General features: G+C 41.0%; 1 pseudogene; it reads right to left on the reverse strand.

Annotated features, from left to right (window-relative positions):
- Positions 1 to 22,878: 22,878 nt before the first annotated feature.
- On the reverse strand, positions 22,879 to 22,995 carry LOC129410773 (5S ribosomal RNA; annotated as a pseudogene).
- Between the last annotated feature and the right edge of the window lie 4,177 nt (positions 22,996 to 27,172).

Raw genomic sequence — 27,172 nt, forward strand, 5'->3', positions numbered from 1 at the left:
GGGCCATTATTACCCCTGACCTTAATCAACTTTACAGCCATTAGCCGAGTGGAGACAGAGCTCATCACGGCTCCAAAGGTGATTCACTGAGCACGAAACCAGCACCGTGAGAGTGTGAGGAGAGTGTGAACTCTTCCCTCAAGCAGAAAACACTCTGTTTCATCTTGTGATGTCATGTGGTGATACAGGACGTGCTCCTGTGTTTTAAACTCTACACACGTTCACTAGAAACATTTGGATCATTTCAGTCTCTTCTGAAACTAAAGGTAAAAGGTATCTTGAAAAGTATCACTACATGACATCACAAGGTGATGGAAAGCATTTTGAACTTTGAAAATGTTGACAAACTAATACGATAAGATTATTTTAACAAACAACTCCAGGTGTGTTGTGCTGAGCTGTGCTGGTCTCACAGGGATCTGCTGCTGTCACACACAAAACATCAAGTGTTCACACTGACACACTCTGCTTATACACACTGACATAATGCACACACACACTCTCTACACACACACTCTCTACACACACACTCTCTACACACACACACACACACACTCTACACACACAATCTGCACACACACAAATCTGGAGTCATAAGCACACACACACACACACACACACACACACACACACACACACACACACACACCACACAGACAAATCTGGAGTGAATATTTAGAGCCATATGACACAGACTCTGTGCTATGAATAAATCACATATCCAACAGGACGTGTTTACAGTGTTTGTGATTTGTGTCAAAGAAAACAACACTTGGAGAATGTACTGGAGATCTTCTCTCCAAGCCTCAAATATCATGGAACCTTTCTCATTGTACTTTTAAGATGCTATAGTTTTCCTCATATAATAAGATAGAAATTTACATGAGAGTTTTTGGCAGACTGAACAAAAATCTCACTGTAACTTTTGGGGTTTTGCACATAGACAAAGGCTACGTTCAGACTGCAGGGCTTAATGCTCAATTCCGATTTTTTTGTGAAATCCGATGTTTTTGCGAGGTCGTTCACATTTCCAATTAAATGCGACTTGTTTGTGACTTCAGTGTGAACGGTAAACGGCCCGAAAGTGTCCCGCATGCACACTGGAGACACGATGACGTCAACCCCATGTGTCAACCGCAGCGAGCTCTGTATTTACGGAAGTTGTCCAAATATGGTCGCGAGCATTGAGCACCTGGAGATTTTACAGTTCCGGTTTCCGCCTGCTTCAGCGCAGAATAGTGACGTTTGTCACTTGTTAATGACGTGTAGGTCGGATGGATGCGCTTTGGCTGCTCAGACTGAAGTCGCATGTGAAAAGATCAGATATGTATCGGATTCAGGAGCACATATCCAAGAGGCCTTGGTCGCATTTGAAAAATTCGGATCTGTGTTGTTCAGACTGTCATTAAAAGATCGGATACAGGTCACATAGAAGCCAAAAAATCGGATTTGGGTCACTTCAGGCTGCAGTCTGAACGCAGCCTAAGTGAGTCTAGCTCATCAAGACTTGCAGTAGTGACTAATCTGCAACCAGGAACCATGTTTGGAAATGTGAGCATGAAACCAAAGAGCCAATCAGGAGCGAGACTGTTGAAGGTAACGCCCTCTTCCACCCACATTCGCTGGTGTTACGGCCCCAGGCCTTAGTTCCAATTTGTTCTGTGTGTTCTAAATAAGTCTGACAACTGGATTCCTGCTGCAGTAGCCCTGGTCCGTGATTGGTGGGGCAGGACGACGCCCACCTCACCTGCAGCCACCACCCCCTAGTTAAGGAGATTACCAGCACCTGTTCAGGGCTGCTGGCCTTGGTGGCCAGTCTGCCATTTTGTGTTTGTTTGTGTGTTTAGTTTAATTCTGTTTTGTGCCTTTTTTGATTTGGTCACTCGATTCTGTGTTGTGGCTTATGTGGTTTAATTTGGAGAACTTGTGTTTTGGTTTAGTGTGTGTCCCTAAGTTTTACCACTCATTTTTGTGTAAGCCTGCGTGAGCCCTTTTGTGGCACAAAACTCTGTTTATTCTGTTGTTTTGTTTCTTAGTTTAGGTTATTTTCTGTATATTTTTTGTGCTTTTGTTAATTTACCTGTACATTCCTGTTAATTAAACATTATTTAATTTATTCCATTTTACATCTTGGTTTTAATTTTGTTACTTCCCTCACCCAAACGAGCTGGGTCGTAACACTTGGCAATGTTGTCAATCAAGCACTGGACTGACATTTATGGATCACAGCCCTGAGTGCTCTGATCACCACAGGCACCACTGATGCCTTCACCTTCCAGACCTTCTCCAGTTCCTCCTTGAGCCCCTGGTATTTCTCTAGTTTCTCATGTTCCTTTTTCCTGATATTACCATCTCTTGGTATTGTGATGTCCACCACCACGGCTCTGCTCTGTTTCTTATCCACCTCCACTATGTCTGGTTGGTTTCATCACCATCCTGTCAGTCTGTATCTGAAGTCCCACAGGATCTTGGCTCGGTCATTCTCCACAACCTTTGGAGGTGTTTCCCACCTTGATCCTGGGGTCTCCAGCTCTACTACTACTGCTAGTAGTACTGCTACTGCAACTCTGCACAGATGTTTCTGTACACTATGCCCGCCACTTGGTTATGTCACTCCATGTTTGTTTCCCTGCAGCATCTTACATCCTCTGACAAAAACATGCCTGAAGAGGTTTTAAATATCATCCATGCATGTTAGAATAATGTGAATAATAGTGATCTCTCCCTGATTCTGTGTGTAAGATTTTGTGCAATGCTCCATCCAAAAACTTACATCCCCCATGCTCCCACAATTCTCCATAAATATACAAAAACATGACACAAAACTACACAGCAACCAGTGTTGGGAAGGTGACTTTTAAAATGTATTCCCCTACAGATTACAGATTACATACCCCAAAATGTAGTTTGTAACGGAACCTCTTAAAGTGAGTAACGTAATCTGAATACTTTGGATTACTTGATTTGCTGTAGAGAATCAAAGACCAGGAAATCTTCACATAAGATGTTTTGTCTGTTAAAAGAAAATAAAAAGTCCAGACTTTACTGAACCAAATTAAAAATATTGATAGAAGACGAGGAGACACGTCCAGTCCGTGTATCATTCGTTCATTCATTTTTCAATATAAAACCAAAAATAAGAAAACGAAAAAACAACAGTTTTCTTCGCTATTTGTCTCCAAAACCAAAATGAAAAAACGAATAACGATTCGTTTTTTCAGTTTTCGATTTTGTGTTTAAATGAAGAATGGAAAAAACGGATAACGGCCATTTCCCGTTTACGTGACTTCTGTGACTGCGATGCTGGACTTTTGCACCGCATACGGACTGAATCAGGATGGATCCAGGTCCGAGACCAGACCGGGACCAGAGTGGGACTGAGACCGGGACAGAGCTGCTCTGGTCCAAGAACCGCGGCTGGTTCCGAGGTGGTGCAAAACATCCGACTGACGCATTCACACCAATGAAAATGAACCGAACTAAGAGCTTTTGGTTCAAATGGACCAGGTCCGGGACCAGACCGGGACCAGAGCGCTACTGAAACTGGGACCAGACCGAGACCAGACCAGGACCAGAGACCAGACCGGCTCAGAGCCCACGGCAGGACCGGAGCTCGAAGCTGAGGCTCGGACCCCGTGGAGGCTCAGAGTCAAAGCTCGGAGTCCTTAGTCCCGCTTTTCTGGTCTCGGACCTGGATCCGTTGATTCAGTCCGTATTGCAAAAAAAGTCACGTAAACGGGAAATGGCCGTTATCCGTTTTTCCATTCTTCATTTAAACACAAAATCGAAAACTAAAAAACGAATCGTTATCCGTTTTTTCACGTTTTGGAGACAAATAACGAAGAAAACTGTTTTTTTCACTTATTTTTAGTTTTATATTGAAAACAATGAACGAATGATACACATTACGTCCACACAGCATGATTTAGTCCTGTTTAATCCTGTATGAGACATGGTTTAGTCCTGGTTTAGTCTTGGTTTAGTCCTGGTTTAGTCTTGGTTTAGTCTTGGTTTAGTCTTAGTTTAGACCTGGTTTTAGACCTGGTTTAGACCAGGTTTTAGACCTGATTTTAGACTTGGTTTCAGTCCTGGTTTAGTCTTGGTTTAGTCCTGGTTTGGACCTGGGTTTAGACCTGGTTTAGTGTCCGGCAATGAGTGGAATTACCAAAAAAAAAAAGTGAAATGTGAAAAAAATGTGAAAACAGGAAAATACCGCTGTGTAATCCATTTATTTCAACCAAGTCTAATCAATCTAATTACCACTCACTGAAACAGTAACTGTAACTGAATACAGTTACTCATAATTTGTACTCTGATTAGGTAACTCTGGTACATGTAATCTGTTACTCCCCAACACTGACAGCAACTGGATAAACCTGATGCCATGTGCAGTAGTTTCGTTGGGGGACGCACACTGATTGTGATAGCGCTCTGAAGGGGGAGTGACTTAAAGTGGAGAGCCAAGGGAGGAGAAAATCAGCGCAACAAAAACAAAAGTGAAAGTTATTGTAAAACATGTTAATATGTTGTTTTGGGTGAGTAAAGCGTTTTAAAACAGTAGAAGGTCACATGATAGGTAGAATGGGAGCAGTTATTATGATGTCTCGACTGCTGCCGGAGGCTCTGGGGCTGTGATGTTTGGAGCAGAGAGATGGGGAGCGTGCCCTCTCGTACCTGACGATGTAGGTCAGGTCTGTGGTGCTAAACGCTCTGTCCCTCAGTAGCTCCTGTGATGGGGTGTGACAGGCGAACAACTACAGGCTCTGCTCTTCTGGCTCGGGGCCTCAGGGTGACCTGTCTCACACACAAAGAGGCGAGGACAGCCTCTGCTCCACTTTGTACACACTCCGGTCCCGCAGGTCGGTGTTTTCCTACCAGGGGTACAGGGACTTGGAATGACTTCAGTTTTAAAAGGATCATTTCTTCATCACAAACATACCTAGAGTTAAGTTTTGTTTCAATGGCTTCTGATCTAACCTCAAGCACAGTCATCTTCCCTGTCCACAAATGCACAAAGCACTTACCCTCTGCATGTTCTCCACAAACTAAATAGTCCTGTAGTAGTGCTGCTCAATTATGGAAAAAATCATGATCACGATTATTTTGATCAATATTGAAATGTATAAAATGAATCAAATATACATAGGCCTGGTCAAGCAGAAGTAAACAACAAGGCCAAAAATTTAAGTTAATGCATCTGATATAAAAATGTATTGAACAGATACATATGTACTCTAGTTTATGAAACTGTTGACCTTTTTTCTGTACCATTTTTGGTTCTAAAGTTCCATATGTTTTAAACAGACCATGTATGAAACATGGAACAAAAATTATTTCCCAAATCTTCAAAGACCTGCAAATCATGTCAATAAATGGATGTATTTCATCATATCTTGTGTTATTCCATCTTTGAACTGTTGATGAAGGTACATGATTTTTCCAAAAAAAAAAAATTTTAAATGATAAAAAAATTTGCTTGGAAGGACTGACATATTTTATAGAAATAGTTTCCTTTCATTTTGAAGTAATATTAAAGTATTTCAGAAGAAAAAAGCGACAAATGATGTAAAATCCTGCACCTTCTACTTGTTTGCACAATTTTCCCTCCGTTACTTTTCCCTCCGTTACCATGACCTTTCTTAATAAAAAATCTCATGAGTCAAAAAGTAAGAGGTTTTTCAACCTAATCTTGTACCATATGGTAGAAAACTATATGAAGCAAATATTCAAACCAGTTTGTTAAGGATATGGAAGTGAGAACCAAGAGTTATCACTGTTTGGATTTATTGCCCAAAAAGTGCTGCATATTTCATTCCCTCTGTTACCGACATGAGTTTTAAAATTTTTTGTCAACAACTTGAAAGAATATCACAGGTTTAACTTGACCCTGTTGGAGTGTAACTCTTTCCTACATTCTGATACTTTACTTATTTCAATAGTCCCTCTAGTTTCTGAATAAGAGACATTTGAATGTCAAAAATCTGACCCTGTTTCCCTCCGTTACCACTTGACCGCACCCACTTTGAACATGAAATAACGCAGAAAAACATAAATGTATCCAACATAAACTATCGTATTTTCCGGGCTATAAGGGGCTCTGGATTATAAGATGCACTGTCATTAAATGGTCTATTTTCAAACTTTTTTTCACAAATAAACCGCACCAGACTTTAAAGGAAACACAACAGTTGGATGGGTCAGTGGGACTTTGTTTGGCGTGTTCACGGTGACTCTGGGCTTTGTTCAGTTGTGTCTACAAGTGGCACATTGCACTCGCTTTTTCGGCTGCGGGTGTTTGTCGCTGTGCGGTCGCTGTGCGGTCGCTGTGCGGTCGCTGTGCGGTGGCTGTGCGGTCGCTGTGCGGTCGCTGTCTGCTCCGTGTGTGTTTGTGTGTTCTACGGGTGTTGTGGCTTTGTAGTTTACTGAAGTCGTGCTGGGGCTGAGTGAATTCGTGTATAGGGTGCTCTGGATTGTGGCGCACAGTCACTTTTTGATGGGGTTGGAGGCTTAAGAGCGCGTCCAATACTGCGGAAAATACGGTGTATATTCAGCTGTTCTACAATCTCTATATTTAAAAAATAAATAAATAAATACATTTATTTATATAAAAATATCCTAAAATAAACTTTGCTAAGCTTTAGGGCGACTCACATTTGGACTTTAGAACCGTGCCATGCTGTGGGTTCTATGTTCCGCACTCGCACTTTCACAACAGAACCGAGCCACGATGTCTTCACACGGCACTGTTTGTTTACATGTGGCAGCAGAGCGAACACTTCAGCTGAGAAAATAAGTCCAGCGGCAGAAATATCTGTTAAATAAGAGGGTTTCAGTCATGTGATCACAATGATGCACGGATTTCAAGTGGAGGGCAGGAAGTGAAGACAATCACGACAAACAAACACGGCTCTGGAGAACACAGATATGGAGAAGAGTTCTTATTGTCAGGATTTAGAGCCAGGAGCAAGACAAAAGTACGAACAGTTAGTTGACAAATATATTGGACGTGACCCTGATCTTATTGAAAATGAGAGAATTTTCAACCGAAGTAAAAGATTTGCCGACAATCGAGGCAGAGGAGATCACGAACTATTTAGTTCTTCAGACATCGTTCTACACCAGACAACAGATGAAGACGTACAAAAGTTTGGAGGTATATAACTTTTTTTGTCAGTGGATGGGTCCTCAACCTCGGTGCAAAACACCTAAATGATGATTATGGTTTGGTCTTGGCCGGGTGAGTGTTTCTCTTATTTTATGTGTATAGACGTTATGGGAAAAACTGCAGTGTATCGGCAGTAACCTCTATCTGAACTATTTAATGTCAACAAACGTCGTTAGTCGTTAATGATTCATTTATGTTTAGGTAAACCACAAAAAACAATTTATCTTTGTAACAAACCTTTGTAGAAGTGATCACTGCAGACACGAGCATTAGCGAATTCTGCTCCTCCCGACCGCAAACAGGTTTGTAATCCACTTTTTATGGTGTTGTTCTGTCGGCTTTTCCCATTTCTGACCTTTGTGGACGACTATCTTCGCTTTTCCTTCTCTCGGTTAGTCCTGTAGGACTGACACTGTTTTGGTTTGTTTGGGCTAGGGATGGGCATTCGTTGAAATTTTCTTAATCAATCGTCGTAAGAATTAACGATTGATTATCGATTAATCATTAAAGTTTTTATATTAAAATGATCATCATTATTATTACTATCTGCACTACTAATCTGCATAAATAAACACAGTGCTTTGTACACTGTGCACATGGACTCACACTTGTCCTGAACGCAACAGAAAGTGTGGAATTTCTTGTACAAGTCATCGTTAAATATGCATTTATGCTTCAGTACGTGGCAGACTGACCGAATATTTGTGTTTGCTCACTCCTTCTGATGCAGAGACACATGTACAGACCCCTGTATGGTCACGCTAAGCACAACAACCTACATTCAGTTTGTCGATTAAAATTAACATAATTGATGAAATTCTTAATGATCAATTATCGATTAATCGATTAATCATGCCCATCCCTAGTTTGGGCGATTCACCTTTGGCTTCCACACAAACCTCAATGTGACTGGTCCACCCACCCCCTGGCGGCACAATCACACCAGCGGGCGCAAGATGGATTCTCGTGCATTTGTGAACTCACAAATATTGCAAGAATCCATCTTGTAAAGTCATGATTTTGAGCTGTGGAGACGTAGACAGACTAATAATGAAGTGTTACTCAGACACGTGTGAATGAAACAAAACACAACTCCAAGTGTGTTTTTGGCATAAAGCTCACACGAGTCAATCTGACCTCATATAAAACCTTTAAACAATAAGTATGTCACACTGACACGAAGCCACAATATTTTTCTACTGGAGACATGTCTTTGTTACAGCACAGAGACTCTGCTCAGTAGAGTTTAACCTCACTGCTGATCACGCCCCAGGACACAAGCTCCATCCGCTCCTCCTCCCTCCTCTTCCTCTCCTCATCCTCTTCTTTTCCCTTCCCTCTATCTCTCCTCTCAAACCAGGTCACTAGTTTGACTGACTTTAACCCACTTTTCTACAGGAGCATAGAACCACAGGAGCAGCAGCCCCAGAGGAGGCACCAGTTTGGGGTTCAGCTCCTGGATCAGACGGAGAGCTCAGGGGCTTCGGGGGATCTGGTTTTAACTGTCACAGTTTAAAGACGGACTAAACACCTAAACTCCTCCCACAAACGCATTTCAAGAGCTGCAAAATGGGCCCTACCTGGAGGACTAAAGGGGAGCGTGAGGGGGAAGAAGGGGCCGGACCTAACGGATATCCACACTTCAAACTCCGCCCCTGCAGCCAGGCTTTGTATCAGAAACAGCTGGATGTAATAAGGGCAGTATTGTGTTATAATGTTCCCTCATCAAAAACATACCTCAGAAGGTTTTATTCTACGTTCAGACTGCAGCCTGAAGTGACCCAAATCAAATATCAGGAGAATTTTGAGGCTCTGAAGGCTCGGAGTCTAGTCAATGAAGGGAAAGCAGCGTTAGTGAGTTAATTTATATTTGGGAGGGTCGCTGTACTCAGGCCAAATAGGACGATTTGGGCAACAGCAGCAACTTTAAAATGGCCAGTGCTCAATGCTCCTCAGTGCTCGTAAACACTGAGCATGGTTGCTGTGTGTCCAGTGCACATGTGGGACACTTTTGGGGCATTTAAAGTTCACACTGGAGTCACACACAAGTCACATTTAAGTGGAATTGTGAACGACTTCGCCAAAAAAAATTGGGTTTCACAAAAAAATCTGAATTGAGCATTAAGCCCTGCAGTCTGAACGCAACCATAGATGTCATCAGTGTTGGGAAGGTTACTTTTAAAATGTAATCCCCTACAGATTACAGATTACATATCCCAAAATGTAGTTTGTAACAGAATCCATTAAGTTACTTAAAGTGAGTAACGTAATCTGAATACTTTGGATTACTTGATATTGTCATGTTTTTTAAAACTGCATGAATGAACCGACCACATCCTGAAAAGTCTTGTTTGTTCTCATCAAATTGGACCCGGTTTAGTCCTGGTTTAGTCCTGGTTTAGACCTGGTTTAGACCTGGTTTAGACCTGGTTAAGTCCTGGTTTAGGCCTGGTTTAGTCCTTGTTTAGGCCTGGTTTAGTCCTGGTTTAGGCCTGGTTTAGACCTGGTTTAGACCTGGTTTAGTCCTGGTTTAGTCCTGGTTTAGAACTGGTTTTAGTCCTGGTTTAGTCCTGGTTCAGCCCAAAATGTGAAAACAGGAACATACTTCTGTGTAATCCATTTATTTCAACAAAGTAACTGTAATCTAATTACCACTCATTCAAACAGTAACTGTAACTGAATACAGTTACTCATAATTTGTACTCTGATTACATAACTCCAGTACATGTAATCTGTTACTCTCCAACACTGGATGTCATCCATGCATGTTTGAGTAATCTAGCGATCTCCCTGTGATTGGCTGCTTGTCAGGCCGTGGTTCCCCCTGATGCCCTGGTGCTGTGTGCCTCCGCAGCTTCACTCTGCTCTCATTAGCACAGGCCTGACCTAAGCTGTTGTTTGGAGTGACTGTTTGGAGACTCTGTGATGTTGTTGCTGCTTGGTAAGATAGTTTCCATTTCACCCTCCAGAGATGAGCTCAGCAGCTTAAAGGTCCACCATGTCACTTTTCCTAGTGGACGGTTCAAACCTTATTTTACCATGAAGAGGTTAGTGCTTTGTCTCCAATCTTCTACAGAATGTCATAAGTTCATAAAAGTCTACAATTACAATTTGTAAAAATAATAATAATAATAATAATATTATTATTATTATTATTATTATTATTATTATTATTATTAATTAATAATAATAATAATAATAATAATAATAATAATAATAATAATAATAATAAAATTATACAAAAAAAACTAAAAACAAAAACAAACCAAAAAAAGAATAATAATAATAAAATTAAATTTAAAAAAGAGAAAAAAAAAATAAATAAAATAAATAAAAATTGCAATTTAAGTTTTGGATTCAATTGCACACAGTAGTAATTTATCTATTTATATGTATTTATTTATTTTATTTTATTTTTTTTTTTTTTTTCATTTTTACAGCTTAGACCTGGCATGTCCAAACTATGGCCCGTGGGCCAAATATGGCCCTCAGACAAATGTTTTTGGCCCTCAGGCTTCCAGAAGAATAGGCCCAAATGACCTTGCTTCAATGAAAACCTAACTTTTTATTGCAAGTTTTTTGAAAATCTACCTTGATAAAGTTAATATTTAATATTTAGTGTTTGGTTTTAAGGATCTTGGAGTGAATAAAAGACTGATGCTCATTCTAATGTGTTAAACATGCACATATTTTAGTTATTCACTGTACTGAGCACCAGACTACGGCCCTCGATCAGACCTCTGCTTCGTCTGTGTTTAGATATGTGGCCCTTGATGAAAAAAGTTTGGACACCCCTGGCTTAGACCTTGTTCTACAAAGAACTCTCAAGTAGTGTTAGTTGGTAGTTAAGAGTAGTAGACTCTTGTGAGCTTTAAACCATGTTGGACAGTTATTACCACCTCAAAAACACACATGAACATCTCCTTTTACCTTTAGTTCAGTAGAAATTGATGATACAAACTGAAGTGTTAAGTATAGTGAAGGTGTATGGAGTTTAAAAACACAGTGGAGCACCTCATATATCCCCACATGACATCATAAGGTGGAGTCTTTTCAGTTTGTGTTAAACATGCAACTCCAGGTGTGAAATGATAACACAGACCAGAAAATGGTGTAATATGGAACCTTTAAAAGTGTAAACTTCACCTTCACAAATGTATCCACCAAGTTACTCAAGTATTTTGGCGTATTACACTACTCTGATACTGCTGAGGTCTTAAAGCAGTTTCAGGAGCAGAGGGACATTTGCCTTTGCACTAAACCGAGGAGCTGTGTACAGAGAGCACAGGCAGAACATGCAAACACAGAGTCCTGATCACCAGCGCTGCCAACGGACCGGGACCAAGACCAAGACTAAGACCGGGAGGACTAAGACCGGGAGGACTAAGACCGTAAGACTAAGACCGGGAGGACTAAGACCGGGAGGACTAAGACCGGGACCAAGACCAAGACTAAGACTAAGACCGGGAGGACTAAGACTGGGACCAAGACTAAGACTAAGACCGGGAGGACTAAGACCAAGACTAAGACCAGGAGGACTAAGACCAAGACTAAGACAAGGTGGACTAAGACCGAGACTAAGACCAAGAGGACTAAGACCAGGAGGACTAAGACCAAGACTAAGATCAGGAGGACTAAGACCGGGACCAAGACCAAGACTAAGACCGGGAGGAAAAAGATAAGGAGGATTGACACCAGAAGGACAAGGACCAGGAGGACTAAGACCGAGAGGACTAAGACCGAGAGGACTAAGACCGAGAGGACTAAGACCGGGGACTAAGACAAGACCAAGACCAAGACTAAGACTAAGACCGAGAGGACTAAGACCGAGAGGACTAAGACCGAGAGGATTAAGACCGAGAGGATTAAGACCGAGAGGACTAAGAACAGGAGGACTAAGACCGGGAGGACTAAGACCGAGAGGACTAAACCCGGAAGGACTAAGACTGGGACCAGACTAGAACCAGACCATGACTAAGATCAGGACCAGACCAGGTCTAAGATCAGGACCAGACCAGGACCAAGACCAGGACCAGACCAGAGCAGGACTCGTAGCAGGACTGAGCGCAGGACGGAGTCTGGAGGGCACATTTAACAGGCAAATGCAGTTTTCACCCTCCATTAAGCAGCATGTGAAGTCCATCAAGCAGAACAACATAATGATGGAACCACATAGATTTACTCAAGTACATTTTAATGCTAATGTAATTCATGTAGTAATGCAAACATGTAGTCATTTTCAGACCCAGAGTAATATATTGTACAGAGGAGTATTCTTACTGGAGTAAAAGTAGTGCTTCCTCTTCCCACTGTGAGTGAATCTAAAGTGACAAAAGCTTTATGTTGACAATCTGAAATGATCTGAACATGTGTTTCTTGCAGCGCTGCCTCTGATAGGATTTAGTTTGTCTCATTTTTCCGTCTGTCCTTTGAAAATACCAGATTTTGTGCAGTATTTAATTTTTTGTCCTTTACATTACATTACAATAAACTCAGATGTTATAAAGCCGTTACTCCTAAAGTTACTCTTATTTTAGAGGTGGTACCCCCAAATACTTCTTCCTCTCACTTGAGTCCAGCGTTGCCAGATTGGATTTAGTGATTTCTGCCCAATCACATTCGAAAATCTTCAGCAAAAAAAAAAAAAAACCCCAACAATGTTTTGTCACAGAAAATATTTAATCTTTTGAAAAACATTGCCAGAATGGATAAAACATGTTAAATATAGAACAGCATGGTCATTTATCACAGTAAAAGGACATTTAATATTTAAATAAAAATGTTGTATTTCATTAAATTTGTAGGCTTTTTAAAAACATTGCCAGGATTAAGAAAACGTGTTCTGTAAAACCTTTGATAAAATATAGAAAAGCATTTTCATCACGTATAAAAATGTGTGCTGTCAAGCAATTTAAAAAATTGAGAGATTAATTAATTATGATCTGTAATTAATTTATCTAATTAATGTCTTTTTTAATCTCACCTAAAAATTGCTGAGAAAAGCCTGAACTTGAGGTATTTTCATTTAAAGTCATTATTACATTATTGTGGCAGAACAAAAGACTGATGTAGAACAAAAAAAAGTGACTTTATAAAAACTTTCACAGATGCACTTATTGACATTCCGCTGTGTTCTTTTGTCAAACTTTAACTGTGTGTGCATGACGCAGGAGCGGGCGCATGGATGATAAACTACAGTCCCACCAACTAAATCTGAGTGTAAAGTCAAATATACAAAGATGATTAATGTTTGCCTCATACATCATTTGTGCTGGATATTTTATTTGGCATTAATAAAAACATTTTAAACAGTCTAAACTTGCAGACGTGGTCTAATCTTGCACACATTTTAGACAATTCCTTTCCGTTTCTCCATGTTTGATAGAGTTTAAGAAAGTGAATGTCCCCATTAGGGATGGGCATTCCATGAAATTTTATTAATCGATTGTCTGGAGAATTAACGATTGATTTTCGATTAATCATTAATGTTTATAGATTAAAATTATCATCATTATTATTACTATTACTAATCTGCATAAATAAACTCAACTTTACAACATATAAACATAAACACTCTAGAGCCACATCAGCCCGTTTGACATTAGAATGTTTTTAATGCAGATTTGCACAAGTCTCACAGAAACTAAACTTAAAACCACATGACTAATTTGCATAAACTAAGCGGACAAAAAAAAAAAAAAAACATTCTTGTGCGCTAATGGAGTTCAGCTCCTGTCGGACTAAAGGACATGACTCAGTGGAATATGAATGTTCTCTCTGTGACAGAGGGATGATGATGGTGAAGGTGAGTCTGTTCTGTTCGCAGATGCAGCGAGTATAGGAATGAAAATTACAATTGTTTGCGGGAGCGAGTGGAGCAGGACTGCACAATGCGAGACTGTGTCCTAACACATAACACAACAGATTTTATAATAAATCAACTCGTGTACAGAAACAGTGAAGTTAGAGATTAAAAATGAGATTAACACGATTAAAAAACATAACGCGCTAAATATGACTGTAATTACTTAATTGATAATTTGACACCCCTAATAAAAATGAATCTCATCAGTGGTCGACTAAAGCCTCGACTACGACAAGAACAGCTGCAAACACAAAACCTGAGACTCAAACATCGAAGAACTGAATCTGTGCAACAGCTGAACACTGAGAGGACTGAACGTAGAGGACGTGTGTTCATTTGTGCACAGACCTGAACTCCTCCACAAAACTGGACAGGAGTGAAAGTCCCGAACTGTTCCTCATGTTATTGCATTATTGTGCAACGATTGGTGTGAAAAAAAAAAAAAAAAAACATGTTGAAAGTCACCCAAATATTATCTACCCACCGATAGAGTCAAAAGAAGCACAACTGGGCCCAATCTGGCAACACTGACGGAGTCCTTTCGTGGACTTTTACTTTGTGCTTCGAATTGAGACAGCAGTGTCGGGGTCAGAACCTTCTGGCTGATGGCTGCAGGAGCATTTATAGAAAACAAAGTTGAGGACAAATATCTGAAGTTCAAGAATGTGTGGAGTTTATTTTGTCTGGCACGAGAATGTAAAAGTGGAGGGAGCCGGAGGGAGCTGTGGTCTCACACAGTCGGGGAGAAGTTTTATCTAAATGAGTTGATCTATTTAGGCCAAGCTGATGTGTGGATGTCTTCTAGTGATCTCTTCATCTGGAGATTAGACAGATCAGTTATCTTTTATTTTTTTTATATTATTTTTTCTCTGAAATATGAATAAAATGTGAAAGAGTAACATTTGTTCCAACAGTGGGTATTTAAAGGGCCCATGTTTCTCTGTTTTACTCATCTCTAATGCAGTTTCCTTTGTTTCATTCACAAACACAAATCCTGCACAGTTTGGCTGAGTATGTTCCATCTTGTGATGACTCCACTGTGTTTTTAACCTCTACACACCTTCACTACAATCATTTGGATGATTCCAGCTTGGAATTGCCGATCTCTACTGAACTACAGGTAAAAGGAGTTTGAAAACCACTTCATGACATCACGACCTCACCCATGCTCACTTCCTATTTGGAACACGGCGGCTTGCAGGTTACGCCCAAACCTAATATACACTAATGTCACATCTTTCAAAGATTTTATGTATTACAAACTTTATTTTTCTTTCTTTTCTTTTCTTTTATTTTTTTTGGAGGAGTCATCTATTTGTTTGTATAGATACAGTATCTCCTGGAGGAAAATGGACTTGGACCGTCCAGCAGAGGAAAAGTTCCAGAGTGCTGCTTTAATGCCCCCCTGTCCAGTGGGAGGAGTGTATTCTGGTCTAGTAATGATGACATGAGCTCCTGTCTGCACCTGTCGTCTCCTCATGAGGCGGAGGACAGAGTAAACACACTGAGCGCGTGCAGAGGGAGTATGCAAATGAACTGACAGGAGCAAACAGCAGTGTTCTAGTGTCACTATAGTGAGCAGGTCATAGTGTTCAGAGGAAATGCTCACATTTAAATACTTTCTCTACCTTTAAGAACACTCAGAGTTTTAATTCATTTATTAATGAATTAATGATTGTATTTATGTAGCACCTTTCAAGACACACAAAACTCTTCACAGTTCATGGGGCAGACTGACGGAGGTAAGGCTGCCAATCTGTGCCATCGGCCCCTCTGACCACCATCACACACACACCACTTTCATACTCGGCAATGTGGGTCAAGTGTCTTGCCTAAGGACACAACAACAGTTTTTTTGTGACTGGCGCCCCCCTGTGGCACCTGGTGCTCCCAGTGTCTCCCATCCAAGTCCTGACCAGACCCGACCCTGCAGAGCTTCTGAGACTTGACGAGGTCAGGCTTTGACGAGCCGGTATGTTTTACTCTACACAGAGTAAACACTGTTTCACACATGGAGGGGTTGGGGACATTACACTGACTTCATTTCCTGGAGACTGATTCAGAATTTAACCATAGTCTTTACTTGCCTAATCTTAATCTAAACCAGGAGTGTCAAACTCATTTTGGTCCGGGGGTCATATCCAACCGACTTTGATCCCAAAGGGGCCGGATCAGAAAACTCACGTCATATAAACCCCAAAAATAACAATAAGTTCAAATATTTGTGCAGAGAAACACAAATCTATTACAGAAATCTTTTTTAATTCATTAACTTTTTTTTTTTTTTTTTTAACAAAATATTATAATATTATGACCAACCTGAAACTTTAACAAAAATACAATTTTAACACAATGTTTTAACATGAACTTGTTTGCAAATAGGAATAAGTCATTTTTTCTTGTAAAATCCTGCACTCGGCTCCACTTTTCTCATGTTGGACATTTTTCTGATGAGGGTGTCACGGTCAACAGTCAAAACGATCGTCCTTTAAGAGCGTTTGGAAAGAGACAAGTCTTCATTTGTGCTGCTCTGGTGGGAGGGGCCACGTACAGAGACGCTGGAGACGCTGCTGTGATAAACACCACAGAAAATTAACAAGATTTTAATAGAAAATATAATTAAAATATTTTAGTAGAAAATCAGCCGAGGGCCAGATTAAAGGTCTTGGAGGCCGGATCCCTATGTTTGACACCCCTGATTTAAACCCTAACCTTAACCTAATAACATTAATACAGTATTGGGTGTAACACGTTACAAAGTAATGACAAAGTAATAAGTAACATGTTAGAGTAACGTAACTACTTTTGTCGGGTTAAAGAACGGGCTACTACTGAAAATTTGGTATCAAAACATTTCCAGTCACTGCTCTGGCGACACAGCACAAGGACGCATCCCACGGCCCCGCGAAGTGGTGAGGTTCAGGCGGACACAATTCATTCACTCGACACCTACTGTTGGTGAGATATTATTGTAGCCGCAGCTGCCCTGAGACAGACTGACAGAAGTCTCACTCGCACACACACACACACCTCATTCATACTAGACAATGTGGGTAAAGTGTCTTGCATGAGGATTCAGTAACAGTTTTTACGACTGGCACCCCCCTGCTGAGCTTCTGAGATCTGACGAGATCCGGCTTTGAGCACTAACCCACATCCAAACCCCAAAATAAAACCAAACTCTAAACCCAAACTCTAACCTAAACCTATTTGAACCCAGATGAGCCTGATCTTTAAACTCTGCTGTTGCTGCTTTTATTATTAGAAATGCTGATGAAGTGAGTATTTACAATTCCTCTTCCTGGGTATTTCTGTGAACATTCTCCATCAGATGCTTTGGAACAGAATTCAGAGGGAACAGAAGATGTAAAACTGGAGATGTCAAATCCACAAACATCTAAGACTCCAAACATGTGCTCTGATCAGGCTGCTCTGCGCTCATCAGTCACTTCTTGCTTTAATAAACATGTTGTGGATGTTTCCTTTCCGGACAGAGCTCTGGGACGACCCTGGCGCACGCAGAACTGTGGTCTCAAGTCGGACAGAAGATTCTGCTCCAGCCTTTGGTCTTTCTGCAACATCTCTGAAGGACCAAAGACGTGGAACATGTTCAGACCAGGCTCCAGGAGGGTGGTTGGGCTTGAGATGAGACGAGGAGTGGGCAGAGGGGTCCTGGCGAGCTGGCTGAAATATGAGACTAATAAGAATGTCGAAGTGTTACGGAACCAGAAGTAAACTGCTGCCTGTAGTGACTTTAGACTGGATTATTACAGATTATTGTAGATTATTGACAAATTTATTCACAACCCCCTTTCCCCAAAACACTGCACTGAAATCCTGACAACACCTCACTCAATTTGTTCTGGCATCAAAAAGGACAAGGGCAATGTGGTATAAAAAGTTACCCATCTTTATGTAATATTCTAGACATTTAAAACTACTAATTGAACCCTACATTTACAAGAAGTTAAAGTGCTAGAGCTGTGTAAACATGAATGTTGTGCTATTTGAGGTAGGCTTTGTTAAGTTAAAGTGCACAGAGTTCCACATATATAGTCCAGTTCCTTATATTCATTTTTTAACTTTAGTGGGAATTTTTGGGGGATTTGCTAAACTATATATTTTTGGAAAGCTTATAGTATATGGAGTCAGAAAATCAATGTTTGCATTTGCCCACATGTCTATATGGAGGCCATATTGAATAAAAAAAAAAAAAAAGGCCACTAAAAATCTCTTTTTTGGAATATCTCAGCCTCTGAATAAGTTGAAATGTTGATTTTAACTGCTAAACCCACATTTTCAGGGTCAGGACATCAAATGGTGCTAATTACAAAACTATAAGACCTGCACACATTAACACTTAGATGCATAAGTGGGTCAAAAATGACCTGGTTTGGTTGTTTTCTTGCAATTTCACTGTAATATTTGCATGTAATACTCCATGTTCCTCCAAAAACATGTTTGTTTTTTTCTTTTTATTATCCTGTTGAAATACATCAACAATATGGGTTAAACAAACTATAAACATCACATGCAGTTGGTCAGATAACTCAAAGAGTTTAAAAGTAGCTAACATAAAATTTGGATGTTGGATGTCAACAAACACATTTAGACACAATATGATTATGCAACTTTTTTATTAGACATTTTCTATACATCATCATTATCATCATCACTTTCATACAACCATAGACTGTATATACGAGTGGACAGATCTAACACTGTAGCCATCGTGTGCCAAACAGGAAGTTCTCCAGGAGGATCTTCCAGCTCCTTCTGACTCTGGCTCCAATGGACTTACATTAGGATCTTGAGGCTCCTCTCTGTACCTGCTGCTGTGAACCTCGTCATTTTGGTCTTAAAATGTTTGTATTAACTCGCTTTACATGATGCAGATTTTTTTTTTTTTCACTATTTTGTTCGTCAAAAAAAATCCTATTCATAATATAGTGTCTGGCTCCAGATTGGCTCCTGTAACCCTGTAACATCACGAGCCTCATTTAAGCGGCGCTGAATTCTGTGGGTCACACTCGCTTTGTCCACTTGTTTTATAAAGTCTATGCAACAACACGACTTGGGATTCATCATCATTCTGGCACTGACTGCTGCACTCACACATCGGTACAGGCTAAATCTTTAGAAAAAAATCAACATTTCATCTTATTCAGAGGCTGAGATATTTCAAAGAGATTTTTGGCGGCAATTTATTTTTAAATTCAATATGTCCTTCATATAGACATGTGGGCAAATGCAAACATTGATTTTCTGACTCCATATACTATAACCTATTATAACCTATAAGCCGCCAGTGACATAGTGCACTTTTAAAAACAGAAGTGCAAGTCAAGATTCATCCATTTTTAGAGCATTTTTACAGCAAGGAAACACTCACCCATTCACACACGTCCACACACCAGTGTACACAGACATCAGGAGAACCAAGCACTCCAGGCCATCCCTCCAGCTGGGTACTCCTGACCACAACCCTACACAGGATCTGGAGACAATCCCCTGAGGCTCCGCGGGTACCCACTGCTGATGGTGTCTTTAAAGGATGGGTCAAATGCAGAGGACACACTTGTCTCGTGTGTCCTGTCCTCTCTGTTGTCCTGGAACTCGCTGTCTGACCCTGAGGACACTTAGACGCTTGTATTGATCCAGGCGCAGAGCTGTAACCTCATCCTGTCCTCTGCAGACTGGATCTTTAGCCTGGACTCCGAGGGACCCAACGGGAACAGGGCCGCTCCCATTACTCCATCCCACAGGTGAATATTGGATTTATTTTACATTTGAAATACACAAGACACTGCATTGATTCCATTGTTTTTACATCTTAGACAAGTCTCAAAATGCTGCAGTGAAGTCATTTCTCATTCACTTCAGTAGACTGGCAGAACCAAGGCTGCCCATCTGTGCCATCACTCACACGTCACATTTACATGGACATCGCGGGTGAAGTGTCTTCCCAGTATGTCCTTGAACAGAGCAATCAAACCACTGACCCTCTGGTTTGTGGTGAACACTGCGGGGCTGGTATGTGGATGATATACAGCATGTGACACAGTGATCAGGTTTGATTCAATGAAAAGTCCACATGTCTTAAACAAATACCATGATAAAGGTGCTTTTCAGATTGTGATGATGTCATACTCTCAAATGGGGACAAGGGTCATATTTCCCTGTTGATTACATTGTACTTTGCCATGAAATATGAAACTATTGTGTATCCCAGGTGACAAATCCTGTAAAACGTGTGCCTTCTGTGCCTAATAATAAATACATGGAACTTACAGTCATGAACAAAATTGTTGGTTCCCTCTGGCAATGAAAGAAAAATCAACAATCATCACTGAAATAACTTGAAACTGTTAAAAGAAATAATAAATAAAACAATAAAACAAAATAATGAAACAGGCCTGGACAAAAATGACGGTACCTTTAACTTAAATATTTTGTTGCACAACCTTTTGAGGCAAACTCTGCAAACAAACGATGTCTGTAACTGTCAATGAGACTTCTGCTCTGGTCAACAGGTATTTTGACCCATTTCTCATGAGCAAACTGCTCTAGGTTTCAGCTCCTTTCACAGATGTTCAGTAGAATTGAGATTTGGGCTCACAGAAGAACATTCCAGAACAGTCCTGTGTTTTGTTCTTAGTCATTCTTGTGTGTTTTTAGCTGTGTGTTTTGGTTCATTATCCTGTTGGAAGACCCATGACCTACAACTGAGACCAAGTTTTGTGACACTAGGCAACACATTTCATTCCAAAATACCTTGATAGTTTAGAGATTTTGTTGTATTTTGCACAGATTCAAGACACTCTGTGCCAGATGCAGCAAAACAGCCCCAGAACAAAACCAAACCTCCTCCGTGTTTCACAGTGGGGACAGTGTTCTTTTCTTGGTCTGCTTCATTTTTGTGTCTGTGAACATAGAGCTGATGTGTCTTGCCAAAGAGCTCCAGTTTTGTCTCATCTGTCCAAAAGAACATTCTCCCAGAAGCTTTGTGGTTTGTCAATATGCACTGTGACAAATTTCAGTCTCACTTTTTTATGATTTTCTCTCAGCAGTGGTGTCCTCACATGAAGTCCACTTTGGCTCAAACACTGATGGATGGTGTGATCTGACACTCATGTACTTTGCCCTTCAAGTTCACATTTAACCTTAAACTTGTGAAGAACATGTGTAACTGTAATCACAGGAACATCAAGCTGCTTGGAGATGGTCTCATTGTCTTTATCTTTAACCTTCTTGTCTATCATTTTCTTTCTAGTCTCCTGACACAGTTCTCTTCTTCTCTTTCTCTGGTCCATGTTCAGTGTTGTGTCCATCATGTCTCCAAACACAATGACACATGTCGCCCTTTAAACAGACACACTGACTGAGGACAAGTTTGAAGAACCTGTGATGCAGATTAGAGACACACCCAAGTTTAACATGTCCCTATTGTTCAGTTACTTACAATCTTTTCTAGAGCTACCATCATTTTTGTCCAGTCCAGTTTCATTAGTATGTTTTTTTTAATAATTCTGTTTAACAAACAATTTCATTGGCTATTTTTCAGGAAATGTTTATTTATTATTGCTTTTCTTTCTTTTCTTCTTTCATTACCAGAGGGGTACCAACAATTTTGTCCATGACTGTATATAGAGCTTTGTTGGATGCTCAAAGATGCTTTACGAACAAATAAAAAGTGACACTGTAGAAAACGGGGGAATCATGAGAGGAATGCTAGTTTGAACAGGTGAGGTTTTTAGTAGTAATTTGAAGTGCTGCAGTGAGTCCGAGTTCCTGATGGTTTGCGGGAGTGAGTTCCAGAGGGAGGGGGCGGCAGCGGCGAAGGCTCGGTCTCCCAAGGTCCGGTGCTTTTTCCTGATGAGGGGAGTGAGGAGGTTGGTGTCGAAAGTGCAGACGAAGGAGGTCGGTGAGATGGGGAGGGGCCATGTTATGGAGGGACTTGTAGGTGATGAGGAGGACCTTGTATTGAATGCGGTATTGAAGAGTGATGTGGTCTCTGGAGCGGGTGTGGGTGAGGAGGTGGGTGTGGGTGAGGAGGTGGGAGTGGTCTCTGGAGCGGGTGTGGGTGAGGAGGTGGGTATGGGTGAGGAGGTGGGTGTGGGTGAGGAGGTGGGAGTGGTCTCTGGAGCGGGTGTGGGTGAGGAGGTGGGTGTGGGTGAGGAGGTGGGTGTGGTGGGAGGTGGGAGTGGTCTCTGGAGCGGGTGTGGGTGAGGAGGTGGGAGTGGTCTCTGGAGCGGGTGTGGGTGAGGAGGTGGGAGTGTGGAGGGGTGTGGGTGAGGAGGGGTGGGGTGAGGAGGTGGGTGAGGAGGTGGGTGTGGGTGAGGAGGTGGGAGTGGGTGAGGAGGTGGGAGTGGTCTCTGGAGCGGGTGTGGGTGAGGAGGCATGTACAGTATTGCAGTTTTTGGAGGTGGAGGGGAGACCATACAGAAGGCAAGTGTGGAGGATATAAAGGCATAAATAAGGATTTCTGTGGTGGGCTGAGAGAGGGAGGGGCAGAATGACAGAACTAATTCATACCAAATATGAATACATATTGCTATAATATTTAACATATTGTTGTTATTAGCCTACTTGTAATTTGGGTTAAAGCAAGTAATCTTTTATTAATATAGTGCTTTTCATAGACATGTCACAAAAACGCTTTACAGAGCATTACACATTCACTCCATATCTACGATTGTAGCCACAGGTGCCCTGGGGCAGACTAATGGAAGGGAGGCTGCCAGACCAGCTCCTCAGACCACTAACACACACACACCACGTTCATACTCGGCAATGTGGGTGAAGAGTCTTGCCTAAGGACACAACAACAGTTTTTGCCATTGGCACCCCCCTGTGGCACCTGACTTTCCCAGTGGTCTCCCATCCAAGTACTAACCAGGCCCGTGTTGCTGAGCTTCTGAGATCTGATGGAATCAGGTTGTGACAAGCCGGTATGGCCACATAAGTAAGTAACAGTAAGTAAGAGTTGATTTACTGAAGATTTGGTCCTGTTGCCCAGGTCAGGTTTCTACCCCCCTGATGACAGCAGCAGGCCTCAAGCCTCCAGAGCCTACCTGAATATGACAGTCACACCTCTCCTGCCGGGCCAGTAGGGGGCTCTTTACAAGCCACAAAAACTCTCCCAACGCACCCACATGCCTATAGTCCACTGACTTTCACACATTCACCTCACAAACTCTTGTTGCTGGACTCTCGATGTATTGCACAGCCATAATCCCACTGTTGTGTGGTGACTTAATTTGATGATTGACACTTTCGTATTTTACTGAATGGCCATTCACTCTGAACTGTCTCTGTTTATATTTGTATGTCAGTTACTATAATATAATATATTGCAGAGGTGGGACTTGCAAGTCGTGACCTGGACTCGAGTCAGAGTTGAGTCACTATATTTAGGACTTGAGACTTGACTTGAAAAAAAAAGGACTAAGACTTGGGACTTGACTTGGACTTGAGCCCTGTGACTTGAGAAGACTTGATGGTTCTCTGAAAAATATATTTTTAGAAAATACTTTTCTCTTTACAGTTGATAAATGCAGCACTTAGTTTTACAGAAACAAACTGGAACATGTCCCTCCCACTTTTATTTTGGACGTAACTGAAGTACTGTGAGATGGTATCCTCAAATGTCCTACAGTAATACACAGCACACTACAGTACAATACAGTACACAACAGTACATTTCAGTACATTTCAGTACAATACAGTAAAATACAGTACAATGCAGTGAAACAGAGGGAACTACACAGAACATGATCCTTCCATTTCTGTGCAATCTGAATTGTTTCTATTTTCATCGTAATGATTCACACTTAGATCTTGTCAAGATTTTTAAAAAGGAAAAATGTGCATTTCTACAACTTTTATATAAATACTCATATATACATATACCATGACTTTTAAAGTACAATTTATTTTAGAAGTTGTGTAATTGCAAAAACCAAAGCTGTATTTGGTACTTTATTTTAAAGATTTAAAATAACGTGAAGCTCAAAGCAGACGACTTGGACTTACCTGTATTGGACTTGGGACTTTACTCGAACTTGAAACTTACTTGAGACTTGCAAAACAACAACATGGTCCCACCTCTGGTCTATGGTACCAAACCAAAAGGAAACCCTTTGTCTCCTGTCACTCCCTCCTAGAGTCGATTTCTGGTCTTCTGGTCACTAGTCCATATTACTACATTACTACTCCATTATCATTATCATCATATTTAGAACATATCGAGTGACACAGGTGTTACAGTTTCATTCACAAATGTTTAAACTGATCATTTCTAGTAGTGACTATTAGATGTAACCATATCCAAATCTCTTGATACGATATTTTCACAATTTATACTTATGGAGGCTAAGAAAACTGTGAATATGACACTTTTTTCCCTTTTAAAAGCCTTTGATATTGTTAGAATATGAAGGATTAAGATTTAAAAGTGTTAAATAACAGTTATTTCACATAAACACACATAAACACCAACACCAAAGGACAGCCCACGATATTATTGTGAGACATCTGATGATACGATACCCAGGATATTCTGGTTATTGTTACATCCCTACTGACTGGACCCATTCACTTCTTGTATTAGAACAAAGAAATGCATTTGAACAATATTTATTTTATCTGCTCCCATCTGTATTCAATATTATTGGACTAGAGACTTTTGAAGCAGTTGTGGTTAAAGACCCGCCAGTTACATTTCAGACAACTTACATTCTTAGGTCATGTTCTAATGGTCAATAGAGCCAAACGCACCACTGTTGTTTTGTGAGCAGGCCCCGGCTACACTCATGTGTGGTTTAATGTCTTTATACCAGATACTAAGGATCTAACCACCTCTAAAAGAACACAAGGCCATTGTAAAAAGAGAATAACAACAGACAAAATAAAAGCTTTTTTCCTTTCATTATTGCAATGAAATATGAAGTGAAATTATTGTACGTTCATTATAGTGCGTTCATTTTAAGGTGTCCAGTTCACATGGAAAGTCTACACGCGTCTACGGCATCCTGCGTTTTTGGGGTTCAGTTTCAGGCTTCATCACGGTTCCCACGGCAACGGACGCCCCGGACGTGTGTCAAATATTTTTCTGCCGTTCATCCATGGCATCCAAGACAAATGCAAAGGCGTCCAACTAAAGTCGTCCAAAGTGTTGTTTGACACGTCGTTCTGAACAGACCTTAAGTGGGCTGGTATCTCAACAAACTGAACCGGCTCCTCCTGCTGTTTCTATGTACAGTGGTCCCTCGTTTATCGTGGGGGTTACGTTCTAAAAATAACCTGCAAAGCAGTCAACTTTATATTTTACAATTATAATATCTGTTTTAACACTGTAAAACCCGTCACCACACACTTTATACACTTTTCTCAGACAGGACAGACCTTTTTACATCCTTCTTATAGGTGCTTTTCGTCCTTTATGTAACAAACCAAGGATTCATTTATTTCGTAATGGAGCCTACAGCGCAGAGCCCCAAAGAGATCAATTTTTGGAGACCCACACCTGCACAGTCCAGCTGCATATGCCACGGATAGAACCAAGACTAAACCAGGACTAACACAGGACTAACTTAGGACTGATTCCAGGACTGAAGCAGGAGGACTAAACCAGCACTAACCTAGGACTAAAACGGGACTAAAACAGGACTAAACCAGGAATAAGCCAGAACTGAGACAGGACTCACTGTCGGGACGGGCTCGGAGGTGACCGCAGGAGAAAGGACCAGCTCAGCTCCACATCTCATAGAGGTAAATGCAGCCATCGCCCGATCGTGCTTTGTGGACACCTTGCTTCTGTGTCCTCTCTCTTAAGTCCAAGATTAGTTCCTGGTTTAGTTCTGGTGTAGTCCTGGTTTAGTCCTGGTTTAGTCCTGACCCACCCATGTATAATCACTACCCGTCCGCATACTCCGCTCATAAAATTCCAGAACGTTAAAACCCACCCGTTTGAGCAACTGTTTGCCTGCGGGGACCCGACCCGGTGCAGGACTCTACTACAGCAGCGTAACTTCTACCTTCCTTCAGCGTGACCAGAAGTCCAACTTCTTGTGCGATGGTTACATCTTCCTCTGCCTTTTGGGTGTGACCGCAGGAACCTTTGTCGGTTGTTGTGGGTTTTGTTGGGGAGAAAACATACAGCACTTCAGTACATACAGTAAATTTGACAGTTGAACACATTCTGATCTGTACAGGAGACACAGAGGAGACTGACTGACAACGGTCTACAGTCCCTTATCCAATGAGGACACAGGGGGAGGAACACAATGCACGTTCATACACTAAAAAAAGTCATGCAAAATTGCACACACAAAAAATCTGTGAAACAGCAAGACCGCGAAAGGTGAACCGCGTTATAGCAAGGAACGACTTTACCGTATTTTCTGGACTATAAGTCACTTCGGAGTATAAGCCACCCAGCCAAAAGAATCAATTATTCAGATAAAATATTTTGGGACATCGTTGTCCCTGCTCCGATAGAGAGGCGGTTGCGTTGCATGAAGCAGTAACACCACCTCCCGCAAAGTCATTTATATTCATCGCCTAGACAACTACCTGGAGAGATGTAGAGATGTAACTGCACCGCTGACGAGCCTTTGTTGTTCAAGCACCCATTTGTGAACTTGTTCCTCTAGCTGTGGCCTTCTAGCTTTTAGACTGCTATTAGTTTTTTACTTTTCTTCTAGCAGTTAGGCTATCCTCCGCTTTCACCCGTCCCTCACAAGTTTCTCACTCACTCCAAACAATTGTCTAAACCAGGGGTGTCAAACTCATTTTGGTCCGGGGGTCGTATCCAACCTACTTTGATCCCAAAGGGGCCGGATCAGAAAACTCATGTCATATAAACCCCAAAAATAACAATAAGTTCAAATATTTGTGCAGAGAAACACAAATCTATTACAGAAATCTTTTTTTAATTGATGAACTCTATCTTTTACAAAATATTATAATATTATGAACAACCTGAAACTTGAAAAAAGAATATGTAATTTCAACACAATGTTTTAACATTAACTTGTATGTAAATAGGAATAAGTCAGTTTTTCTTGTAAAATCTTGCACTCGGCTCCACTTTTCTCATGTTGGACATTTTTCTGATGAGGGTGTCACAGTCAACAGTC

Source organism: Boleophthalmus pectinirostris, unplaced genomic scaffold, assembly GCF_026225935.1.
Source record: "Boleophthalmus pectinirostris isolate CB_2022bp ecotype Guang Dong unplaced genomic scaffold, ASM2622593v1 HiC_scaffold_23, whole genome shotgun sequence".
Classification (NCBI taxonomy): Eukaryota; Metazoa; Chordata; class Actinopteri; order Gobiiformes; family Gobiidae; genus Boleophthalmus; species Boleophthalmus pectinirostris.